This window comes from Hydra vulgaris, chromosome 11 (assembly GCF_038396675.1).
Source record: "Hydra vulgaris chromosome 11, alternate assembly HydraT2T_AEP".
In the NCBI taxonomy this organism is placed as follows: domain Eukaryota; kingdom Metazoa; phylum Cnidaria; class Hydrozoa; order Anthoathecata; family Hydridae; genus Hydra; species Hydra vulgaris.
Window position 1 is genome coordinate 14840778 of NC_088930.1, and position 22647 is coordinate 14863424.

Genomic DNA, 22647 nt, shown 5'->3' on the forward strand with positions numbered 1-22647 from the left:
AAATACTATCTATAGTCTTCCCTGAGGGGAAAATATAGGTGGTATCTCTAGTAGAGTGAAACCTTTACAGGTTGTCGGCAACTGTGCACTTTTCAAGTTCATTTGAGTCTGACTGAGAATCATTCAATTCTTCATCTTGCTGATTTCAATTGATTATTCATTTCTAAGCAAAGATGCTGTCATCTGTTTTTATGATGAAACCAACTACGTCACCGCAACTGATTTTGTGGTCATACAAGGATTGGATTGTGCAGCTTATTATACATTCGTCCAAGCATTTATGACTAGTTCTTACCTGAATCTTTGGGAACATGTTTCCTTGAATAGTAGGCATGTTTCTCCAACTTGAAGACGGTGTTTCTGGCATGATTAAAAGTGCGGCAATGAAGTCTTAATCTTCGTCTTCCAAATTGGTTCCTTAAACATCATCTGTGTTTAAGGCATCCATATATGCAGTTTACTCTATAGACTTCCATTTTTTCCATTTGACTGATGCCTTTCCTTTTTTCTTTTTACCTGGTTTTTCCATTTCCGTGAAAATGTCAATGTACAAATTGCCAAGAAAGACCTGTAGTAATTATTATAATGGAATGCCTTGTTTTTCAAGAAAACATATAGAATGATATATCACACATATATTTGCAGAAAAATATTTTCACCAAATTTTGGCAACCATTTAAAAAAAAAGAAAATTTCCAACCAAAATTTTTGTCACAGGCCAAAAGTTCTTCCAGATTTGAATTCAGCGTCATATTTTGCCTTAAAAGCAACTTGTTATTAGAAAACATTTAGATTTGCCCCACTCTAATAATATAATAAAAATATATATAATATAAAAATATATAATACCCTTGTTATATTAATAAAGTTTCATTTTTATTTTACAATTTTTTATATCTTTTGGCTGTTTCATTAATGGTAATAGCTTTAAATAATAATTTAGATTGATTATTGTATTTTTTTAAACTCCACCTTTTAATCTATTTTTAGTTATCCTCTATCCATGTAAGCTACATTTAGAATTACATAAGATGCATCTCATCATTAAAGGTATTTATATATCTACAATAACAATACAACTACAATAATATACTTAATAGTGTTAGTAGTAGTGCCCATTCGTGCATTTTGACAAAGAGCTGGCGGCATCCATTAAATGCCAGGAAAAGTTTTTTAGCATTTTTTAATAAGAAAATGCAAACATAATTATGTAACTTATGTACAATGGGCAAAAAAATTAATGGCATTTTTTTTCTTTAATTTGTATAAAATGATAAAAAATTGTAGTTAGTTTTTATTTTATCAGGAAAAAACTAATACTTATTTGAAAATACCATTAAATTGAAGCATTGTATTTAAAAATTGTTAAATATAAGTTCATATGACATGGAAAAGTCAAATGTGTTTATATTCATTAAATATTTTTGCACAAAAAAAAAATATAATGGTACAAATAAGAAGAATTTCTAAATTTAGGCAAAAAATTACATTTCAACATATAGTTGGCCACTCTTTGCCAGATTAATTGCTTGCAAATGTCAAGGCATTGATTCCACCAGAGATTTTATTTCTTCTATAGTTTTCTCATATGCTTTGACTATGGCTGCTTTTAGATCATTTTTTCTTCTGTAAGCTCCATCCCCTATTTTCTTGTCTAGAATGTACCACGAAACTATTTCCGAATCCAATTTATGAGCAGAAGGCTTCAAATTTTGCTTTAAAATATCCATATATGAACTGGGTTTCATAGTCAATTCAATGAAAGTCAATTTGCCAGCGCCAAGCCAACGATCCCCACATCATGACATTTCCACTATCATGTTTATTGTTCCTCTCTTGCAACTTAATTTGTATGCCTTTACTGTTTTTCCAGACTTTTTGCTCACCATTCGATAAGATCATGTTAAATTTGGATTCATCACTCCAAATTACTTTTTTCCAGTACTCAATATGCATGTCCACATACTTTTTTGCAAATATTAATCTTTGTTTCATATATCTTTAAAAGAGTTAAGTAGGGTTTTTTGCAACATACTCTTCTGTGAAATCCTTGCTCTCAGATTCTATTTTGGATAGTTTGAGCTAAAATCATGAGCTTATGGTTGTTTTGAACTTTGTCTGCAATCTTTTGAGCAGATTCAAATCTGTTCTCCTTGACTTGTAAATTTATTTTTCAATCAATAACAGCAGATGTTTTTCTTTTATAGCATCTTCCTGCAATATCAGTTATAGTTCCAGCCAAATTATGCTTTTTTACAATGTTATTGACTGTTCGAAAAGGGATTCCAGTCTGCTTTATAACTTCTTTGTAGGTCTTACCATTTCATTGAGAAATTGTCCAATGTTGTTTTACAACCCGAATGTTGCTATAAATTAATCAATTTTATTTAATTAATTAATACCTCATGTGTTTCATATATAATTTATTTGTTACATATGTAAGTATCTTATTTGTTACATATGTAAATATAATTTTAGACATAAACATTAAAATTTGACTTTTTTCTCACAAAATTTCCAAAAAATACTAAATAAAATTTTTGTGCCAATAATTATTTTGCTTCCAATACATAAGATCTGTGTACTTTTAATGTTTTTGAAAATAATAATCCTTTGATAAAATCACGCAAAAATATATATAAATATCTTCATAATAGTAGTACTCTTTGATGTACGGTAGTAGGAAAAATCCCCCAAAATAATCCCCTTGGAAAAATCCCCCAGGATTTTTTTTTTACAGCGCATAAAATAAACGATATATCAATATAATAGTTGTTTATAGTATAAATACTTTATATGTATATATTATGTTACAAGCAAAACTTTAATCCTTCATTTTTCAAAAATCGACTGACAAAAAGATAGAGCATACTAGGAGTGTACATACATTGACTGACCAATAGGTAGAATATGCTAAGAGTGCTGCTACATTGACTGAGGATTTTGGTTTGGGCAGGCAAACTATCAATTTCAAAAAAGTATTTAAAAAAAAAAAATTTTTTCAATAAAAATTTCAGGAGATTATTTCCAGAGGATTTTTTCCTAGAACCTGATGTGCATTTAAATCTTTAGAGTTTTTAGTAAATATGAGTAAATAAAGAAGTTTAAAAGAAAAAGCTTTACAAAACTTACTTTTGCCATTAATTTTTTTGCCCACTGTACATTTAAAATTATGTTTACAAAATAGTTCTATTTATATAATGTTATATATAAACCTAAGTAGTGTAAACGTCTGTAAGTTAAGTTCAGTTTGCAGATCATATATACAAGTATGGTGTATATCAATATTAAGTTTGTGACAATTAAAGTTGATTAATTACTAGGTTATATATCGAGGGTATACTGCCAGAATGCACTAAGTCATTTTTTGTTGGTTTTGAGTTAAGTCAACATAAATACTCATTATTATATGCTTTATCACTTCCAAAATGCACCAGACCTTATATTCTATATAATACCAAGTTATTGATCATTCTCAAATATACAATGGGAATATACACCATTGCATGAAAAAAAATTTTTTCATTAAACTGCCATTATCTCAAAACAATGAGAAATGACTTCTGTGCATTCTGGAAGTATACCCTCGATATCTTACTAAAGAAATAAAAATAGAAGTACTGTAAAAAAAAAAAATTTTGCACGTTATTGAAAGTTTCATACTCATATCACAAGCATAAAACTTTTAATAAATATCTGAATATCAGTACTCATACAATTCATGACAATATCTGAACTCATACAGTTCAATAGATATGTCTGTAGACGTGACAGTTCTGATAGAAGCATTATAAATTTTTTTCCATCTATATCACTAAATCAAGCCCACGAACACGGTCATTAAAGAGAATGGTGGAGCAGTCAGAATTCTTGATAACCCATTAGCATTTAATTCTGGATACCAACTGAGCAAATCAAACAAATATAATCGTTATTGAGCCTTTTGGACAGATCCCAAACAACTGGTGAAATTGCCTTAGTGTTAATGATCAAAAAACCAAACTATTTATATTGAATAATTTGGTTCTTTGATCTTTACTTAGGAAAAAGTTAACTTGAAGTTAACTTAGCAAAAAAAGCAACAACAAAAAACAAAATAGAATACTTAATCATGTGACAAATGCTGTTAAATCCGGAATTACAAAAATTTAAATACTGTGGATACAGACTAGTGGTGCTATCAATTACTGTTGTTCATCAATCAAATCTCTAATGGGTTGCTCTCGGCAACCCATTATTTCATGGGTTGCCAAGCTATTACTACAAATCTACTTGGAATACGTTTTGGAAACATGTCCATCTTTCAAATTCTTTCTGATTCACCAATATTTATTACAGAAGAGCTGAACAAATTTTTTGAAAGGTTCACAATTATTATGAATGACTAAAGCAGCATCACCTTATCTGTTGACTCCACAAGAAAACATCTGTTTATTAGAAAGGAAAAATTATAGAAGATTTGCCTCCAACACAAGCAGCTCTTCTGCAATAAATAAAAAGCGCCTCGTTTCTTTAGATTACATCTGGGGCAAAACATTGGTTGGAGATAAAAAAAATAACCTGGTAGCAAGTGGGGACCAATATGGACATTTTCTTCAGAAGCAATGCCATCAAGTGTGGAGTTGAAGAGCTTAGTGCTAAAAGTACTTAAGTCACAAAGTAAACGTTTTGAGAAAATCTGCTTTGATCATAGGTATAACACTTTAAAATAAGAATTTAAAATGGCTGATCAGAGTAGATTTTCTCAAAGCATTTATTTTGTTACTTAAGCACTTATATTACTAAGCCCTTTAATTACTGAGTTGCAAGTGATCAAAGATAAGCAGGTTTAATAACTGACTGCATTCCCAAATGCGATTGTGCCCATTGTAGCATGAAACTTACTCCTAGGTGCTAAATACACGGGAGGAGATGTTTATTAATATTCAGAAATTTTCCCCACCCACCCCAAGCTTATAAAGATCCCCTTGTTTATTAGTTTTTACTTTTTATCAACAAAAAAACATCTCAAAACTAAAAAAAATCTGAAAATATATCAGTTAGTGAAAAAAATAAGGTCTTTCAGTGTAACCCGGTGTAAATATCGTTCAGCTGTTAAAAATTTCGCATTTGACCGCTAGCCACACTAAAATTTAATTGTTTTATTTGTGTCTGTAAAAAATTGCCAGCCACCCCTTTATTAAGACCCCTGTTTGTTAGATCTGAACTAAAAATTCCACAACCTCTTTTATTCCTAGCCCCTTTTGTATTAGGCAGGCAAGAGTACTGGCCTATGACATTGCCACTGACAAAGTGAAAATGACTAAAATATTTTTTACATTATTTTTAATATTTCTATTGAAACAAGAAAATGATGTAAAACATTCTTTGCTATAGTTCATTTAAAGCAGGTGTAAAAAATTTGTCACAAGAGATTTATCAGAGTTGTTTTAAGTAAATAATTACATTTATTATGGATTTCTCTGTCATATTAACCGCCATCTTGGAATCAATTACATGGAAAAATTGAAAATGTCACCGATGAATTCTGTGAATCAAAATGTGTAGCAGTAGACACCAAAATCAATTGGCTGTTTTGGAAGTTGAAATATTTAATAAAATCCATTTTTAAAGGCAGTCATTTAAAAAATTTTAAATGGCGACTTCACAGGTGTCTTATCACAAGCCCCCAACGTTATAAAAGTTTGTCTAGTTTTTGTCTTGAAGTATGACTCTTTCTATGTGATTTATATTCCAAACAAAATTTATGTCTACAAATAAATTTAAGAAATGTCTTATAGCTATAAGATATCCCTTAAATGTTTTAGATGTCTATTTGTAGACATTAATTTTGTATGGAATATAAAGCTTCTAAAAGACATCTAGATATCTTTTAAAAGCATTATATTCCATACAAAATTTAAGACTTCAATAAGACATCTAAAATAAAAAATGCATCGTTATAGTCATCATTTCTTTCACATCAGATGTTTCTTAACTTTTTAACAAGTAAAGAAACAATTAGGTTCGAATTATTTAAATTCTTTTAACAACATTAAAAAATATACAAAACTAGTTCTGTATTGAGGCCGCCTACTTGCTGTGCCACCTAAAATATAATGTAATGATAAAAACATGACAAGTATGTAATAATAAAAACAATATAAATGCATTTCTTTTAATGACTTGTATGATTCTAAAAATCTGTTTGCACCATATATATAAATTTTTTTAAATAAATATTAAATATACATACATACATACATATATATATATATATATATATATATATATATATATATATATATATATATATATATATATATATATATATATATATATATATATATATATGTATATGTATATATATATATATATATATATATATATATATATATATATATATATATATATATATATATATATATATATATGTATATATATATATATATATATATATATATAAATTGCTCAGCTTGCTGTGAAATTCCACTCTGATTTTGTAGCCATTAGCCACAGCATGCACTACTTTCCCCAGAAAATGGATCCCTTCATACTCTGCAATTACAAAGTCATCCTTTTCCAGGCTAATTAAATTGTTATCTAAAGAGTATTTATACCAGTCAGAATCTTCACCATCGCTTAGCTCAGGAATAGAAATAGACGAGTCTGAATTATTCTTTAATTTTTAAGTCTTTAAGTCTTTAACTTTTGCTTACTTTTTTTTTTTTTTTTACCTTTCATTCTCTTTCATTTTGTTTTCTTTCTTTCTTTCTTTCCCTTTCAGCTGCTTTATCTTGTTTCAGTCTTTCCATTTCATTTTTTTTTTTCGATTATTGTTTGGAAATACTATTGGCCAAGTTCTCCAAACGCTATAGCGGGTATTCTTTCTTTTAAACTTTTCTTCTGTGGATTTTTCTTGACTGTCCAGCGATTGCATTATCTTCATTTCTTTCAACTATGGGAGTGCATTTCATGATTATTGTGGTATTTTCATTGTCTTCAACTATGGGGGACAGTACATGTGATGATCCTGCGATTACGGTATTTTCATTGAAATCAACTATGGGAGACAGTACATTTGATATTCTTGCAATTGCGGTATCTTTATTGCCTTCAATTATAGGAGAAGGCTTTTTAAGTTCTTACTCAGTTTTCTTCCACAACCGGAAAAGTGATCTGTCAGAAGGATTCCCTTTTCCAATCAATCGTATACTTCCAATTTTTCTTTCCCCATACTCTCATTCAAGAATTTCAATCCCATACTCTCATTCAAGAATTTCAATCACATTTATTAACATATTTCAAATGTCAATGTATGTTGTCATTTGGCACAGCATTCTGCGCAGTAATATTATTTTTATGTCCTGGAACCCTCGGTATGGTTGGATCCCAGGTTTCCATAAATCTGGATAGAATCCAGATTTGCGGAAACCGTTGGCCAACACAGAATGAGTAACATGGTTATCCACTATTTCTTTTAGCAGTTTAGCAAACACTGCAACATTCTTAGGCTGTAAAATATGCATAGTATTAGAACATAAAGCCACCAAAATAATCCCATTTTGGTCGCAGAACTGACTTGTTTGCATACTTAAATGGGAAACTTGCCCATCGACAAATGATTTAACAGGATAGAGTTATATTATTTGCTTTAAGTCAAGGGTGAAAAAGTTTTGCCAAGATTTCTTAAAATATTTACGATTGCATCCAACCGAAATCACTTTTTCCTAGTGCCCAACTGGAAGGAAAGTTTAGCGTTATTTCCATAGGCAGCATATTTGAAGATCACTAATGGTGTTACAACACTGTCGTTGGCATTGCCAGTAATCAGTACTGTGAGACACTTCTTGCCATCTGAATTAACTTGTTGATATATTGTCTTATCTCCCTTTCTTGCAAGGACTTTAGTTCCTTTCGGGTTAAGAAAAAAAGCAGTCTCATTGCAGTTAAAGAGCCGTGAGGGGTCAATCAGGACTTGTAAAAATATCTTTTTTTTTAAGTATTCCTTAACTTCCGTGAACCACCGTAAAGTATTGTCCTGATGCACAGGAAACTGTTAGGTTTTGGCTTATACGTTTAGTTATATTTTCATTTCTTCTTAAAAATCCGTAGATCTATGTCTAGAATTGTTAGTAAAAGGATTGTCTCTACTAAGGTCAGTCACCAACCGTTGCACACTATTTTGAAGTTGTTTTGCAGTTACAGGGAATCCTGCTTCGACCATTTTTAGGACCCAGTTAGCAATAACTATTTCCTCTTTATAGCTTAGGATGGTTTGAGGTTCTATTTTTCTTTCAGTGGGTGACTTGCCTTCCAATTTATATTTTAGACTAATTCTAATTGCGGAAGAAAACTTAAAAAAATAGACAAGAACATAGCACAGTAACTGTAAGACTTTGTTCAAAGCTGTCAAATGTTTGCTGCATTTATGTATGTACGTATGTAACCAAATGGTAGGAGAGTATTTTCCCGCTGTTTTTAAAATCGTTCTACCATATTAGGGCTTATTTTAAGGTTTTTTCTTCTAAATGGTCAACTACTGGCAAATGGTCAATTATTACTACCGTTACCTTATTTGTAAGATTCAAATGTTTGTTTGGTACATACGCCAACATAATATTAAGAGTTAATATTACGTTGAATAATATTAATTCTTGCATGTTAAACTCTTAAATAAATATTCAAGAGTTTAACATGCTGGAATGAAAATAAACATGGTTGTTCTAGCAAATTTTATCCAGCTTTAAGAAGTTAACAACTTAAAAAGTTACATTATTTTGCATTGACCTTCCATTACTGATAAATTCCTTTTATTTTTCTTTGGGTCATTCAGTCTAGCATTATTCATTCAGTCTAGCATTATTCACTTTTACTATTATGTTAAACCAATTTAAAAACAACATAAAATATACCAGAAGACTAGACCCCAATAAAAACAACATCTCACAAAGATGTATTACCATACACCTTTTTCGATTATATTTCGCATTTAAATAAATAAATATTTGATAATGATGCCTCTAAAACGATGCATCATTATCAAATATTTATTTTGCATAGAATAAAATGCATAGGAAAAACTTCTATAATATATAATATATTCTATATAAAAGGTTATGCTATTATTCATTCCTTTCTTGAAGTAAGTTTCCACCAATCCTGACGCATGTTTTTTATATGGTGGTCATTAACAATCATCGCTCTATAAAATCATTTTGTCATGAGTTATAACTTTTTCTTTCTGTTATGACAAATCTATAAAAGACATATCAAAGACATCTAAGTTTAGATAAAATATGGTCTATGATCATGCATAGATCATTTTTAATAAAAAATGATCTACGCATGAGTGTATTTTATGCGTCTAAAATAGAATTGAAATAGTATCTCTCTAATCAGACGTCTTTTTGATCTATAATATACGTCTAAAATATACGGATCTACGATAGATACAAATTAGGGATTGTTCATAAATTACGCAACGCTCAATTCTACTAATAAACAAAACAAAAAAGATTAAAAGTTTCCCCTCGCAGAGCCTTACGTTAATTAAAAAATCAAAATAGCACATCAAGTTTAATAAAAATCGCCGCGTAAAAGAGCTAAAGATCTCCTTCTTCTGTTTTTTAAATAATTTAGGCGTTGCGTAGTTTATGGACGATCCCTTAGATCAATTTTATACCCCGTTCACATTGGAGATAAAACACATTTTATTTTAAATGTGTTATGTGTTTTTAATATTATAAACTCTGCAAAACAGTAATAAAACAACATGGCGAGGTTGTTTTATATTAACACATGCTTTTTATATTGACAAAGCAACCTTGCAGTATTGTTTTATTGTTGTTTTATACAGCTTTTTGCAATAACAATTTAATACGCTTTTAAGATAAAACGTGTTTTATCGTCAGTATGAACGGGGTATTAGATGGTCGAAAAAAACGTCTATTGCTTGCTGGGAATGAGTGTCTTAGGACCATTATTGTTCATAATTTTTATTAATGATTTATGCAAAAGTACTGCAAAACCAAAGTAACTTATATGTTTATGATACTAAAAATTTTGCTGAAATAAACAATCACCCGTAATTAATAGGCAAGTTAGGATTCATATATTTGGGACCATAATGAAAGTGTATTCGTAAAACATTTTATATAAAAGAAAACGTATGTGCCGAAATAATAAAGTTAGATTGTCTTATTTTAGCCAATTAACTTTCTTTTGAAAACACCAGCTGCTCGCGAGTTTCAATTAAATTATTAAGCTAATTTAGCTAATTCCTGTTACCCGCAGTACCAGAAAAAAGCTAAATGCTAATGTTTATAATAATGGCCTACTTTATTTATACGGCCAGATATTTTGCATTTTGAAGAAAAAAATAGAAGGCCAGTTTTCTCAAAAAGTGTTTTTAAAGAAGCAGCTTTGGAAGTTCAAAAAGATAGTTAACAAATGTTGCGTTGTAAATTGTCGTTCAAATTATCATAATTATAGTGAAGTATCTACAGTTGTATTTTCGTTTCCAAAAAATGTAGAGTTAAAAAAAAATTGGATTAAATTTGTAAATAGAAAAGATTGGATACCTACTAATTCTTCTGTTATATGCATCAAACACTTTGAAAAAAAGTATTTTAAGAAAGGTAACACGAATCAACGTTTTAAATTAATAAAAAAACTAAAGCCTTTTCCAACTATTTTTGATTGCACAAATTTGACTGAAGAAGGTTTATCACAACTTATAAAATCTTCTAATACGTTAAGAAAATCACCATCTAAAAGAATATTTCAGCCAGATCAATATGAACAGTTTTTATTGAATGATTTGATTAGTTTTGATGATATTACTGAAAGTCTTGCTCCAGATGGTTTTTCATTCTTGAAGCATCATGGTCATATAATTTTTTATAAATTGAGTCATAGTACTTTATCTATTCCAGAAGTTACAGAGTGCATTCGTGTAAACAATGAGATGCATGTTAAATTGTTTCACAAAGGTTCACCTTTGCCATTGCCTCAGTGGTTTTGTCAAGGTAGAGATTGTCGTTTATCTTGTAAAAGTATGCTTCATAATTTTCCTACCTACATTAAATCACAAGCTGAACAATTTTCATCTGAATTAACTGAATTACAGCAAATTAAATATGAAAAACCTTTTTATTCAGCCAATACCATAAAGTATTCACTAATATTACTATATACTTCTATGCAGTCATACCAACTTTTGCGTGAAGAATTGTCTTTACCATCATTATTGTTACTTAAAAAAATAACTAGTGGAAATATTGATGCTCTAAGTTGTGCAAAACGTTTAAAATTAGAAGGTAAGATATCTCAAGACATTTGCTTGATTTTTGATGAAATGTATTTGCAAAAATGTGAGGAGTATTTTGCTGGGGAGATGATTGGTAGTGATGAGTCTGGAGAAATGTATAAGGGAATAGTTTGTTTTATAATAGTTGGCCTAAAACAAAATATTCCATATGTGATTAAAACATCTCCTGAAAAAACAATCAATGCTGAATGGTTAAAAGAAGAAATTTTTGAATGTCTTTGTATCTTAACTGAATGTGAATTTAATGTTAGAGTTATTGTTTCTATTTAATGTATATCTAATGTTTCTTGTTTTAAAAAAATTCTTTGTGCATCAAATCAACAAGCCGAAGATTTGTTTTTTATTTACAATCTAAAAAAAATTTACCTTTGTTTTGATGTTGTACATTTTATTAAAAACATCAGAAATAATTTGTTAAATTGCAAAAGATTTTTATTTCCAGATTTTAACTTTAATGGATTTAAAGATCCTATAATTATATGTGGGGGAGAAATTAAATTGAGCACCTTTCACAAGATTTATAAAAAAGACCTCGCTCTTGATGCTGGCTTGCGTAAAGCACCAAAAATAACAATGAAAGTATTACATTATGGCAATTTTAAACAAAATGTTTTTTTAGCACTTGCAACTTTTGATGAAACTACATCTTCAGTGATTCACTCATATTTTCCTGATTTTAAAAGTTGTGCAGATTTTCTTACATTATTTAACAAGTGGTGGGTTTTATCAAATTCAAAATGTCAGTATTCAACATGTAATATTATAGGTAATGCAGTCGTTTCTGGTAATAAAAAACCTGAATTTTTTAGTGAAATGGCCCATTGGATTGAAGCTTGGCAATCACAAAAAATACCAAACTGTGAGAAATTTACAGTTTTTTCCATTAAAATGCATTATTCCTGGTCGAATAAATAAAGTAATCCATTTCAATTCATACCTTAAGATGATCGCGAACAAATGGCTTTGCTCCCAACTTGATTTCTATTTCTCTGTACACAGCCTTTCTTTGCCAGAAATATTTCGGAAAACAACATTATGTCTATTTTTCCATCGATCAAGCCACCCTTCTGAAGCTTTAAAATGCGCAGTGTTAATTTCTTTTGCTGAATCTAAGGCTTTCTCCCTAATGATGTGTTCATTAGGGAGAAAGCCTTAGATTATATATATTCTGTTGATATAGCAGTATATAAATCATTTATATACTGCTATATCAACAGAATCAAAGCTTTATCAACTTTAATAACGGAAACTTAATTTTTGTCTCTCTGCTCCAAATTGACTAGACTCATACTTGTCGATTATGTCTTCTTTATGTTTAAATATTAAAAAATTATGTTTGAATGTTAAAATAACAATTTAAGTATTACATCATGGCAATTTTAAAGAAAATGTTACTTTAGCACTTGCAATTTTTGATGAAACTATATCTACAGTGATTCACTCATGTTTTTCTGATCTTTAAAGTTGTGCAGATTTTCTTACATTTAACAAATGGTGGGGTTTATCAAATTCTAAATGCCTGTATTCAACATGTAATATTTTAGGTAATGCAGTCATTTCTAAAAATAAAAAAATTTCATAGGGAAATGGCACATTAGACATTTTGGAAGTTTTGATACATGTTGTAAAGAATTTTTGTATTGTGTCAATATTGATGAAAGCAATCCTGATCATACTAATTAAACCGTTATTTCTAGGGGTGGACTCACTATTCCTTCACCATCACTTTTGGATTATGTTTGCACATCCTTTGCTATGATTGACTACTCTTATAACAAAATAAAGAAATTTAATTTACATGCACAACAAGCTTTAGAATATTTATTAAATCACTTTTATGACTCTTTTCGGTTTTTTTCTTGTCCCATGCATAAAAAAACTGAGATAAAACTTGCTGGAAGAGTTGTTATCAACATTTTTCTTAATAATACAAGAAATATCTCTACCAACGAAGTAGCTATTGATCATGTAAAATCTTTTAAAAAGAGAAAATTTGAGAAAGTTTAATAACTTATTTACAATATAATTATTTTATTTTTTAATGAAAAAAGAAAAATATTTCAATATTTTTTATAACTGTTCTTGTTTTTACTGATTCTAAATTTTAAAATAAAGACTCTTTTTATTTATTTATTTCTTAATAAATGTTTGTTTAATATCTAAAATTATGAATATATACTACTTCAGTGGATTTTTTAAATTTAGAAAGTAAAATAATTTAGAAAATGTTCAAAACGTATTAAGTTTTTGAAACATTACGATTTTAAAAACTGGCCTTCTATTTTTTTCTTCAAAATACAATATATCCGGCCGTATAAATAAAGTAGGCCATGTTATAATATATCATAATATAATTTAAATTGCAACTCAAGTTTCGTGTGTTACCGAAATCTTCAGGCAAGTAGTAAAATTTAATTTTGCTACAATATGTTTAGTGGATGTTACGATTTATATTTTAAATCGTTACGGAACGGAAATTGTTTAGTAGTTAGGTTAATGTTAATTATTAATTTGTTTTTTAGTTAGGTAATAGTTATTAATTGTTTTAATGGTTGTTTAAAAATATTCATTTATGTGATAATGTGCATTATTTATATATTAAAAATATACAATATTAAAAATTTATATAAAAATATAAATAATATTATAAAATATATTACAATAGATGTGTGTGAGAGAGTAATTTATTAGTTAGCCTGTAGATATATGAAGTACAGTAATATAGTTATTGTTAGTTGGTAGTTAGGTTTTTATTGAGCTTTGTAATTTTTTTTATAAGAATTTTTTTTCGTGGCAGCACTTTGATATTATTTCTGTCCTTTTATTTAGCAGTTCCTCGGGTTTTGGATACGATATAATAGCAAATTTCTCATATAGACAGAATGGGCACCTTTTTGAAATATTTGAGTAGGGGGGTACAGACTTTAGGATAGACCATGCTAATATAGGGGATTCGTTAAAATTGGTTACGCGGCTTGCGTAAAAAACTGGAGGCAAGATTAAAAATATTACTTTGCAGTAGTTTACATTTTCAGTTAGGTGATTTTCGCATGAATATAATATTTGTATGATATATCTACTAAAAGTAACTTATAAAAAGTGAAAAGATGAATTTATTATTATTATTTTTTTTAATTTTGTTTATAACTAACATTGTAATATAACTAATGAATAACATTTATAATAAATTAACTTAAATGTTCTAATAAATTAACTTAAATCTAAAACTAATTGTTTAAACAATTTAATATTAGCATTTACCACAAAGTTTATTAATGGGTTTTTTAAGTATAAAAAATAAATTTTTGAGAAAAAAGAGATAAAATCTTTAGAGATTAAAAAGTAAATACAAGCTTTTTAGATATTTTACTAAACACTATTTTACAGTTTTTGTTAAAAACATTGCAAAAATTTTACTTTGCGCTGAGTTTTATCAACTTCTGCTTTGGCTCCGTCTGGGAACAAGGTGAATAGAGTCGACAATAATTATTAAATAAAATATTTGTCATTGTTAATCCATGATGTCTTTGCATACCTAATGAATAAAACTCTGATAGCATCATAAGGAGGTTACACAGTGATGACCGACAAGTGTCATTATATAATTCATAAAAAAGAATGTAACAGTAAGTTGCCCATTGACAAACTTTGTCACCAAGAATTGTTAAACCTCCTCGATTTATGTCCTTTACAAAATTTCCATATGAAATAAAAGGTGTCATCTGTATTTTTATCTTCACGAATAATGTACCAAGCAATATAAACTAATGACATTTTAATATCAACAGTCAATGAATCACACAGAGCAGGTAAGTTGTAAATAACGTTGCAAATACCCTCGCTTGGTAAAAATTTACATTTTGGACAAGAGTGATCTGAACCTAGATTGGCTAACACATCTGAACTTTTCTCAAACTTTAATAGGAACTTTGTACGGTATATAGTTACTTTTTCAAGAACTTGTTGAACGGAAATAAAATAAGTTCCTCCTGAGCCTTGTCTTAATTTTCCAAAGAGCTTTTCTAATGGATCTGTTGTAAAGTTGCCTAATAATACATACTGATGAGTTGTATCTAAAAGATATTTTGACAACTGAACCAAACCATAACAGGTCTGAGCTAAACAATTAGCAGTGTCACTTGTTAGTAATTTGACTCTTTTTCCTTTTTCTATTTTTTTCATTTGTATTGCAAAATCACCCATTGCAGAAAGTTTGCTTAAATTGTCACCATTAGCAGAAGCAATAGCAGCTCGATTAGAATCTTTCAAACAAATGTCTGCATATGGACTGTGAACATTACAAATTTTCCAAAATTCAACGACTTTAGACGACTATGAAAATAATTGTCCCTTCATTTTCATGCAGGTCTGGATGACTTTTTAATGCTGACAATGTTTCATCACAAAACACTTGCAGACAAGTGATAAATTTTTGTCTTTCAACTGGCTTTGGATAAACAGAAACTTCTGTTAATTTAGTCATTTTAACAATGTTTTTCGTTTCAAGCTTGTACAAATTAATAATATCAACTCACCGTGCTATTTTTTTTTCTCCATCAATATAAAATTCAAGTTCTTGAGTTTTTTCTGTGATCCAGTTATTACGTATACTTTTTAATAAATGAACATAATCAAATAAAAGAAAAATATTGTCTTTAGTACACCTTCTTTAGTACATGCTTCTTTTTTTCAAAAAAGTTATAAAACTTCTTATTGACTCTGTTACCATCACAGACAATAGCAACAACATTGCTCCCATTATTTTTAATTGTATCAAGAATCACGGTTGTCTGTTCAAAAAGAAACTCAGCATCAAGTTCTCTGACTGGTAACATTTTGTAAAGAAATTATGACCCATTAAACAATGTTACAACCAAAAATCTCAGTACTGTGTTTGCTAACAGATAAGGTTTGTTAACTGATTTACCAAATACTATGCCACCATGATACTGCAACATTGGTATAACATAAACCTCATCAAGAAGTAAAATGCATGTTTTTTGTCTATCATCTCTAAGATTAGAGAAAATATGTCTGATATAAGTGGTATCATCTAAAGATTTACATTTAGATGTCATTCTTCCTAAAGTACGTAAACTTGGAAGTTCAAAATCTTCTCTGATGCGATTGTAGGCTGATCGTGAAAGAGAAAAATACTCAAATTCTCGCACAATTGTTTCAATTGGATACTTTTTTCCCCCAATACATGTTTTATTCATTGACAAAATTAGTTGATATACAACTTCTTTTTTAGGTGTTATTACACAACAATTTAAAAATCTTAATGCCTCTTGGATATGAGAAAATTTGTTCATAATATAAACTCGGTTAGATGATAAAGTCATAACACTAATTTTAAATCCACAATGAAATGCTTCAAAAGTGAGATCTTTATATATGCAAAGAAGAAATCTAGCAATAGCACTTTCCTTTAAAAGTCTGAAGACTGAATATATAATATATCATTGCATAAATAATTAATAATAGCAAAATTAAATTCATTAGTTTTTAACTTTTCATATAAAACATTAATACTTTCTAATTTTTCTTGTGAATTAAATATTTAAACTCGCCCTCTTCTTGCCAGCGAACATTATTTAGACTTTTTGATGTTTTTCTAAGTGGCATGGGTACAGTAGGAACTAAGCTTGGCTTTATACAATCAAATACTGACGGAGCATTACGAGGTCTCAGCTTTCCATAATCAGTAACAGTTGAATAATTTTTTGGCCAATGTCTTTCACATACTACGGTTTTATTAGTATCAGGAACATTATCTCTTGGTATTATAACAATCCAACGTTTTCGTTCTTCAATGTTTCTTGGAAGTCTAAATGTTTTAACTCTATTCTGAGGATTATAATTGCCATTGCAATTTGTTACACAACATCGACGAACAATTTTTTAAAAACTAAATTAAATCTCTTGCTTAAACCTTCACTTCTCAACTAACTTTTTTTTTTAAATTTGGAAGTTAGTTATATTAATACACTTAATATATATATATATATATATATATATATATATATATATATATATATATATATATATATATATATATATATATATATATATATATATATATAAAGTGCGTGTGTGTATATATATATATAAAGTGTGTGTGTATATATATATATATATATATATATATATATATATACATATATATATATATATATATATATATATATATATATATATATATATATATATATATATATATATATATATATATATATATATATATATATAGGGGAGAGCGGTGTAGGTTGTCACGCGGGTTGGTTGTCAAAAAGTTTATTACAGGAAATGTAAATAAGATATAGAAATTTCAAATCATACAATCGAAATGTTATATAAAAAAAATATTTTTACAGTAATTTTCATCTTTTTTTAGCGTGTAGAAGAAAAGTTATTCGTTTTTATAGGTTTTTGATATGAAAAAGTTAAATTTCGCCTACTCAGAAATTTTCTTTTACCAAACGAAAATTATTTTATTGTGTTTTGAATGTAGATTTATAAAGTACTTTATTCATTTGAGTAACTTAATTCATAAAAAATTATCATGAAATTCTCACGCTTTTAGGTAAATGTACAGGTGTCCAGCAACTTACTCAGAAGGGGTTGCTTGTCACAAAATATATGGGGATGGTTGTCACAATTGCCTCGACTCCATGCGCTGCAAATTAAACGCCGCTTGCAGATTATTTAGTGGCTTTATTTATTTGTCCGCATTATTTTAATGTTTAAGATATTATTTAAAAATCTAAAGTCAAAGTCTTATATTTGTTTAACTAAATATCTGTAATCTAAATTATTTTTATTTCAACGTGCATAACTTTAGATTGCGATCCAATGTTTAGTATAATTATAGAAAAAGGATTACAGAAGTTCAACTGTTTATTGTTTTGTTTACAAACTAAACAACTAGCTGTTGTTTAGTTTGTAAAACTGTCTGTTGTTTTGTTTGTGCATTGTTTATATTTAGTGGGTTTATATATATATATATATATATATATATATATATATATATATATATATATATATATATATATATATATATATATATATATAATATATATATATATATATATATATATATATATATATATATATTTTTTTTTTTTAATGTTTTGTTTACATTATTTGCAAATATTTTTCTTTGCTTAGTAATAAACATGGTACGAAATTTTAAAAGAAAAACTAATAGAGGTTATACTTCTGGAGATGTCATAATGTGTGCTGTTAAAGATGTAAAGATTAATAACATTTCTATTAGATCAGCATCAAAAAACCATGGCATTAATTACAGAACATTAGCACGTTATTGTAAAAAAGTTATTATTACTAACCCATCACATGGTTCTATAGCAGATCTAATTGACAAAAATGAAAACCCCACCTCCCTGAATGTTATAGGATACAAAAGTCAATTGATATTGCCAGAAAAAGTAGAAAAAGAACTGGTCACCTACCTGTTGCGAGCAGCAGATATATATTTTGGTTTAACTCCTACCGAAGTAAAAAAACTTGCTTTCCAGCTAGCAATTAAAAATAATATGAAGGTTCCCAATTCTTGGGTTGTAAAGGAACAAGCTGGTAAGGATTGGTTTACAGGATTTATAAAGCGCCATTCAAATATTTCCATTAGGCAACCTGAAGCTACTAGTTTAAGTCGAGCGACAAGTTTCAATAAGCAGAATGTTGCATCATTTTTTAGCAATTTGCAGTACTGTATGCAAAAATACTCGTTCTCACCAAATGACATTTGGAACATGGACGAAACTGCTGTAACTACTGTACAGCAACCTAAAAAGGTTATTGCGAAAAAAGGATTAAAACAAGTAGGAGCCATCACGTCAGCTGAAAGAGGAACTCTTGTAACATTAGCATGCACAATAAATGCTATTGGAAATAGCATTCCACCTTCTTTTATTTTTCCTCGTAAAAACTTTAAAGATCATTTCCTAATCAGTGCACCAACAGGAAGTGCAGGAGATGCAAATCCAAGTGGTTGGATGAAAGAAGAAAACTTTGTGAAATATCTAAAACATTTTGTAGGCAATACAAAATGTACTAAAGAAAAGCCTTGTTTATTGTTGCTTGACAATCACGAAACCCATCTTAGTATTGAAGGATTAGATTTGGCAAAAAATAATGGAATAGTAATGCTTACCTTCCCACCACATTTCACACATAAGTTGCAGCCCTTGGATAAGGCAGTTTATGGTCCTCTCAAAAACTATATAAATACTGCTATGACATTATGGTTAGTAATGAATCCTGGAAAAACTGTTACAATATATGATATTCCAAAAATAGTAAACATTGCATTTCCAAAGGCTGTATCTCCCCACAATATTTTAATTGGTTTTGCTGCAACAGGTATTTACCCGTTAAATCCTGATATTTTTACTGAAATTGATTACTGTCCTAACTATGTAACTGATCGCCCTGACCCACCTTGTTCACAGGCTGATTCAAATAAAAAAGACTGTGAATCTTATTCAATGCAACCAGAACCAGCAAATAAAAGATTTAAAGAATCTATTCAGATACCAGATAATCAGGTAGACATAACAATAGAAGATCCAGTTGTATCAAATAAAACCTCTAATCAGAACCCAATCACTACATTAGGTTTTAACAATTCAATCATACCACCTGAGAGTATTAGGCCTCTGCCTAAAGCAGGCCCGAGGTTAGCATCAAAAAGAGGTATGAAAAAGCGGTCAACTATGATTCTTACTAACACGCTTGTCAAAGCATGGCTTGCTAATTATAAAAAGAAGAAAACTAATAAAAAAAATTTTATTAGGAATTGTAAATCATTTACGAATGGAAGTAAAAAAGAATTAATAAAAGCAAATCTTGCTATGAAAAAACCTTCTATAGTCTTAAATTCATCTGAAGATGAAGAGTATCTATGCATCTATTGTTTTGAATCATTTTCTAACAGCAGATCAAGAGAACAGTGGATTCAATGTCAGGTTTGCCAAAAATGGGCTCATGAAGAATGCACACCAGGCTTACAACAGTTTATTTGTGAATTGTGTTCTTTATCCAATAATTTTTAAAAAACCAAATTTAAAAACATTTATAGTGATAAACTAAATTTGTTAAATGTATTATATTTAAAATATATATATTTCAGTTTATAGTATTTTATTTTTATTTTTCTTAGTAAAACATAAACGAAATTAATTTGTACTCGTTTTACATTAAATTCTTATCTAAACTTGTCAAAATCCAAATGTGACAATCAACCCCGCACCATGTGACAACCTACCCCGTGAGCGGGGCTAGTTGTCACACAGAAGTGGTCTTTGAAAAATGATTTTACAGCAATAAATATTTCACTCAATGTCATAAAAATATTATAATAGTTACTGGAAATAGTTAAACTAGCTTTGTGCAAAGTTTGGCATTGATTGGATGAAAATTAAAAGCTGAGCAGCCTAAAATGTAAAATGTGTGACAACCAACCCCGCTCTCCCCTATATATATATATATATATATATATATATATATATATATATATATATATATATATATATATATATATATATATATATATATATATATATATATATATATATATATAATTTTATGTATATATAAAATTTTACGTACATACATGTATATATATATTTTTTTTATGTATATATATCAAGCCTAGCGCTAAACATTCCGACGGTGTCTGAAAAAAATATTTTGGCGCCTTAATAGAATAAATTTTATAAGACGTAAGCCTAACAAAATATCGTTTAAAACAAAATTTTAAGTTTTAACCTTTAGAAAAAAACAGCAGCTTCAGTAAAAAGAAAAATCTGTATTATTTAGTCTTACGTTTTATACACACACTGCATGCTAAAAGTTTAGAGAGTAACTAAATATAGTAAACTAATTCCTAATTTATCGTTCTTAATCATAAAAAAATAATAAATTGAAGTTACTTAGTTTCATTATTGAACTCACTGCTTCTTATCATTAACTAAAAACCAAAACAGCATTTTGCTATTAAATATCCATTAAAATAGCAAAATGTTACATTTGTTAATTACACAATTTTTTTTTTTCCTTTTCTTAACTGGTGTTAATAGGTTTGCACTTTTAAACATAGAAGCTTTTTAACAAATATTTTGTAACCATTCCCAAAAGATCTCATTATAAAGTTTATCTGTTTTCTAATTTTGTGATATAAATTTGTTTTGTTTTGTTTTAACTAACTTTATTTACTTTCACACAATTATATTGATAGATATTTAATCATCATCGCTATTAGCAATAAATATTGGTTCTAATTTTTTAAATGGAAACTGCTGTTGTAACAGAAGCTGTGATTTCTTTAAAGTTGCGATCTCTTTAATGTTGTATTATGCTATTTAGCAACACCAACAACCAGTAGCGTCGCTGAGGTTGGTGTCACCCAGAGCGGTAAACTTTTGGTTTCACTCCTCTAGACTAAAAACTGAAAATGTCCTCCAGATCTAGAAATTTCTGAGGGGGAAAAAAAAAAACTTTAGAAAAAAAGTTCTGGCAAATTTGCTTTTTATTCATTTTAGTGTCGCCCCTCTGATGATGTCACTCGGTGCGGATCGCATCCCCTAGCGACGCCACGGCCAATAACTGATGTTGTTGTATCACAACAGGTTACCGAAAACAGGTATATCGATATCCAGGTTTTTTATGTGATGTACTTTTATTTTTATATATCATAATTTATTTACTTTTTTTATTTTAGATTTATGACGTATTTGGGCGTTTTAGAGAACTAAATTGACATTGACACAGTTACGTTGTATTAATTTTGGTTGTAAATTTATACACTTTTAATTTTCCATTTTTTTCCATTTAGTTTTAAAATAACTATGCTTGCCTGTACGATAAACAGGGAGGAGTGGCTTAATACATTTAAGAATAGATAATATTTCTACCATTTACTAAAACCTATTGAAATAAATAGACTACAAAGAAATCAGTATATAAATGTTAAATGTGAAAGCGACGTTTCATGGCCCGTTTCACAGATCACTGCTGCTGAAATATATTTTAAATCTAATAAATAGGTTTTTTAATTTTCAAAAACATCTTAAAACATAAAAATACGCGCACAAAATTGTTAGGATAATGCCTTTTTTATCTATGATGGAGAGATTTGAGATATTAACGACTCTACTTGAGAAACTTAAAAGAAACAATTTTTTTTGAAAAATAATATTGCGAAACCATTTTTTATTAAATCATTCTCGGGTGCGTAGCAAAAGGAAGGGAGAGTGTGGGGAATGATAGTCTAGAGTGTGGCTTGCGGTCAAATGCTTTTTTTTTTGTTTTTT

At 28.7% G+C, this 22647-nt stretch overlaps 1 long non-coding RNA gene across 2 annotated transcripts in view; it reads left to right on the top strand.

Moving 5' to 3' along the window:
* Nucleotides 1–22147, top strand: part of LOC136087451 (uncharacterized) — a 36948-nt gene extending 14801 nt beyond the window's left edge. For both annotated transcript variants that reach the window (XR_010641804.1, XR_010641803.1), the window contains exons 4-6: nucleotides 991–1050; nucleotides 21877–21977; nucleotides 22056–22147. This is a non-coding gene — a long non-coding RNA (uncharacterized LOC136087451). The remainder of the gene's footprint in view (nucleotides 1–990; nucleotides 1051–21876; nucleotides 21978–22055) is intronic.
* Nucleotides 22148–22647: the final 500 nt, after the last annotated feature.